Below are 5,138 nucleotides of genomic sequence, written 5' to 3'. Positions count from 1 at the left end.
TGCAAAGGGAGGCCCTGAGACTGCATGGAGAAAGATACCCAGCCATGCTCCAGTTTCTTGGTTCCCAGCTGCTCCAGTCCCACATTCTTCCAGCTTTAATGACAGTCCGACTGTAAGCAGGTGACAGACCCTGAGCCAGAGTTTACCAGCCAAATATTTCCTGAATTCCTAACACACAGACATTGTGAGGAGTGTTACAGTAATTATTGTTGTTTTAAGCCACTGTGTATTGAAGATTTTTGTTCTGTAGCAGTAGATAAATGGAATCAGGTGGCCCCAGCAGGAGGTTTTAAATGATGTATGAGGCTCATTCCTATGTACAACCTCCCAGATCTTCCACTGTTTCATTTTTCACACGTTCGTTGAACACCTATTTATGTGCCATGTGCTGGGGGAACTAGGTGACTAAGACAGTTTCTGACCTTGAAGTATTCAGGATCAGAAAGAATAACAGATGGTTAAACAAATGGCCACAGTACAACGTGTTAAGGCAAAGTGTCAAGATGTGAGAGAAAAGGGACAGCTTTCCTGGACACCCTCTGGTTGACCCAGGATATGAAGGATAAATCTGGGTTTTCCCCTGGGGAAGAGGATAGAGGTACATGGGGTATTGGGGTTGGGAACCCAGAATAGCTCTGTGTAGCTGTAAACACAGTTTATTTGCATGAATGTGTGTTTGGGGTTGAGAGTGGAGTCAGTCATGGAATGGGAAGTAAAAGTGAACAGGGCGATGGAGATTGAGTTTCCAGAGTGTAATTTGGGGTCGGAAGTGGAACGTCAGCGCTTTTAGCCTGGATCTGATTCTCTTTCCAGAAACTTCTCAAGAAGATAGATGATGTTTAAATGTTAGTCACTGGTGCCCTCAGGAATTTGGACTCAAAATATGCATCCACTATATGTAGCTTGACCTTCTGGAAGAATAAACTTCAGAAATGTCCGGAAGTTAGGGTTCAAAACCTCTGTGCAAGCCTGTCAAAGTTCTGGTCAAGGGGTTTATGAGGCTTTTATTTCTGCGGTTTGTCTTTTCCGTGGAAACAAGTGTATGGGGTGGGGGGGAATGGAATGAAAACATGCATTTTCAAAAGTAAACAGAGCTTAGGTGAAAGGAAATCCAATAAACTCTGTAAAGGCAACAGCCGAAGGCTGAAATGGAAAAGGGGTTGGAGGAGAATGAACTCAATGTAGTCAGAGAAGGAAAGAAGTTAGAGCCGAGAGGAAAGAGGCAGTTGAGAGGTGGAGAGACAGAGCCTGCCCCGGGAACTCAGACTCTTGCTGGTTCCAGTGTGCTCCCTTCTTTGGTTTGCTCTGCCCTGAGTTTGGTTCTCTCCTTTTGAAACACAATAGTCTTGACTGCTTCTCCAGTCTTCTGTATTCTTCCTCCTTTGATTCCTTCACAAATGCAGATTCTCAAGGAGATAAAATAATTTGCCCCAAAGTCTCACAACAGGTAAATGGCAGGTCTGTATTTGAACCAGACACTGACTCCGAAACTAGTGGTTTTCCCAGCAACTGTGGCAACATTTCCACTATTTTACCTGCGTCTCTGACTGCCCACCCTCTTTCTCTGCTCACTTCCTTCTGCTGGAGAAAGATGACTAGGGCCACAGAAGCCACTGTAGGCTCTTATAAACTCTGAATTATGGGAAAGAATCTCATTATAGAAGGTTCCATCACATGTTTTTGTGTCTCCACTTAGAAATATAGAGAGGGGACATACCTTTCAGTTGCCATGCAAGGCAAGGCAAGTGAATTAGTTTGCTCAGGCTGCCATAATCAAATATCATAGGCTGGGCGGTTTATGCAATAGACATTTGTTTTCTGCCAGTTCTAGAGGCAGGAAGTTGGGTTCTGGCATAGGTCTTCCTGGCTTGCAGGAAGCCTTCCTGCTGCCATCTTGCTATGTTCTCATTTGGACTTTTCTCGATATCATCTATCTCTTCATCTTCTTAAGAGGCCACAGTCCGATCGGATCAGGGCCTCACCCTTATGATGTCTTATGACTTTACTTATCTCCTAAAGCACTATCATCTCCAAATATAGTTATATTGGGGGTTAGGACGTCAACATATGAATCTGGGGGAAATACAATTCAGTCCACAGCAGCAAGGGAGGCAATACTGCTGTCATTTCACACATTAGGGAGCTGAGGCTCAAAGAAGTTGTCTCATAGTCAGGAAGGAACTGAGGTGGAATTTGAGAACAGGTCTCTGACTCCAGAATCCATGCTCACCATTCCTGGAATTTTGATGCATTCTTATCATTGTTGATGATAATAAGATTGTTGTTTAATTGCTCAGTAGTGTCCAACTCTTTTAGAGACCCCCATGGACTTTAGCCTGCTAGGCTCCGCTGTCCATGGGATTTCCTAGGCAAGAATACTGGAGTGGGTTGTCATTTCCTTCTCCAGGGGATCTTTCTGACCCAGAGATCGAACCCGTGTCTCCTGCATTGGCAGGTGGATTCTTCACCCCTGAGCCACAGGGAAGCCTGTGATAATACAATTAGCTAATATATATATATATATATACATGTATATATGTTAGCAATTAACTAATTAATAGCTAATAAATATTAGCAATATATATACAATACAATCAGCTAATATATATTATATATATATATTTAATCTTCACAACAGTCCTATGCTAGATTGTGGAGGTGGTGAATTCAAACATGAAAGTGATTAGAAATGAATCTTCTGAGCAAGCGACCTTTCACTTTGGCATCCTCCTTGCCCCTTCCTTCAGCACCTTCTCACATCCTGCTCGAACTTCAGAGGGGCTTGATGGCACCTTTCTGGGTAAGAAACAGGTCTGGAGAGTCTGGATCCTCAGATGAAGGTCTGTGATTTGCTTCCTGCATGCTTCCAGGCTTCTATGCACATCTGCCTCATTTCTTAGAGTTTCTGGCGGGGCCCTTTTCCTTTCAGATCCCCTTTCTCCATCTCCCTTCTCACCTCCTTTGGCTACATCTGATCTGTCTCTTTGACAGCTGGACATCTTTTGACAAGAGAAATAATCCCCATGTGTACAGGGTGTTACCAAAGGGAACAGGGTGGAGTGAGGAGGGAAGGGCTTCCTGCCAGCAGGCTGTGGGCAGGGGTGGGGGAGCAGGAAGGCTGGTTGGGCCAGGAGGGTGAGGCAGATGTATTCAGGGAGAGGATCTGCCTGGGGAAGGAGAGGGTCTGGGGCAGCTGGGAAATAGCAGGGGATGGGAGAAGCCAGGAAGCAGAGGGGAATAGGAGGCAGCTTCCCAAAAGGAAAGAGAGGGAGGGAGAGGCTGGAGGCCAAGGAAGCCCACAGGGAGGGGAGTGATGCTGATAAAAGAGGCGGGCATGAGCGACAGTAGCAACTCACTATTGTACAGTATTTCACTGCTTACAGAGCAGTGTGACCTATATTGTTATACCAGCAGGGCTTCCTGAGGCTACCCATTTTGCTGCGAAGGAAGCTGCCCAGGTGGCACTATGGTAAAGAACCCACCTGCCAATGTAGGGAGATGTAAGAGATGTGGGTTCAATCCCTGGGTCAGGAAGATCCCCTGGAGGAGGGCATGGCAATCCACTCCAGTATTCTTGCCTGGAGAATCCCATGGACGGAGGAGTCTGGCGGGCTACAGTCCACAGGGTCGCACAGACTCAGAAACGACGGAAGTGACTTAGCATGCACACACAGAGCAGTGTGACCTGCATTGTTATACCAGCAGGGCTTCCAGAGGCTATCAGTTTTGCTGAAAAGTAAGCTGAGGCTCAAATCATGAAGTGGGTAACAATAATGCCTGTTGGGTACCACCATGTGCTGGGTAAGATAACAGGTGCTTTTTGTGAGTTGAGGCAATCCTCAAAAGTCGATGGCAGGAGGTAGCTAGACACAGATGCTCTTTTTTGTTGAAGAAACAGGCTCTACCTAATTCCCGCGTTTCAGAAATACCTACTGGGCCAGTACTTGTTTTCAGGTGCTGTACACAGGCTGGAGTGCAAATCAGTGCAAACGTTCCCCTGTTCTAAGAGTTTTGCAAACATTATTTCCTTATATTTTCACAGCCAGGAGATAAGCACACAATCGATATCATTCCCTTTTTACAGATGAAGAGACTGAGGCATAAAGAGGCAAAGTGCCAGAGGGGTAGGTGTAAGTAGGCTTTGAACCTAGGCAGTCTAACTCTAGAGTCTAAGGGTTCATCTACTGTGATCTACAGCAGCAAGTAAAAGAAAAATGGCCTTGTTCTTAGTTTCAAGTGACTGACTCCAAATCCTGTGTACTTTCCACCAATCCAGACTGTCTTTCAGGTTAATTAAAGGGTCACTGCATATGTTTTAAACATAATGAAAAAGAAATGGTCATGCATTATGTGCTATGTTGAGCCAAACAAGTGGCCCACTTTCCTGACTGTTGGGACACAGCCAGACTCTACAGCCTACACCAGAATCCTACCAACCAACCAAGCAACTAACAAGCATGTCGAGGAAGATGCCATGATCTCTTGTTCCTTGCAGATTAACCAGGTCTCAGGCACTCGAGTGACACCCGGCTCCAGAATAATCTCTATGCATGGGAGAAGTAAGATGTTCAAGTAGTTTGAATGCCAGTCTCAGAAGACAGACCTGGCTCATATCCTTGTTCTGCCACTTGCTGGCATGGGACATCCAGCTCTTTGTTTCACCTCCAGCTTATTGCTTCACCTTCCTGTTGTCAGGATTAAATGAGATCACACCTGTGAAGGGCTGCACCCTATACTTGGTGCATATGGTTACAGGAGAAGTAAATGTTAAAACCGGGTTAAGAGATTAAGAGATTAAGCCTGACCCAAACTCCTTGGGTTTAAGTCCAAGCTCTGATATTGAGGCTATGTGCCCTCAGCAAGCTAGTGAAGGCCTCTGGGTCTTGGTTCCCTTGTTCCCTGGGAGAATTGAGCAAGCTGGTGCATGGACAGCCTCAACAGATGAGCTATTATGGTTCCTAGAGATTAGAGAGGTGACCACTAGGCAGCTTCTCTCACTCTGACTCTCCTTTGCTCTCTGAGATTCGTTGCACTTGCCCATGAAGGCCTTGAGAAGTGGCCACCACTCAGAAAACCTATTTACTCATCAAATTAGAAAGATTTCACTAGAGTAGGGCTTTATGAGGCCTTTATTGTTG

The sequence above is a fragment of the Bison bison genome, unplaced genomic scaffold (assembly GCF_000754665.1).
Source record: "Bison bison bison isolate TAMUID 2011002044 unplaced genomic scaffold, Bison_UMD1.0 scf7180017864327, whole genome shotgun sequence".
NCBI classification, from domain to species: domain Eukaryota; kingdom Metazoa; phylum Chordata; class Mammalia; order Artiodactyla; family Bovidae; genus Bison; species Bison bison.
The sequence above is the reverse complement of the archived record's forward strand: the minus strand, read 5'-3'. Positions refer to the sequence as shown.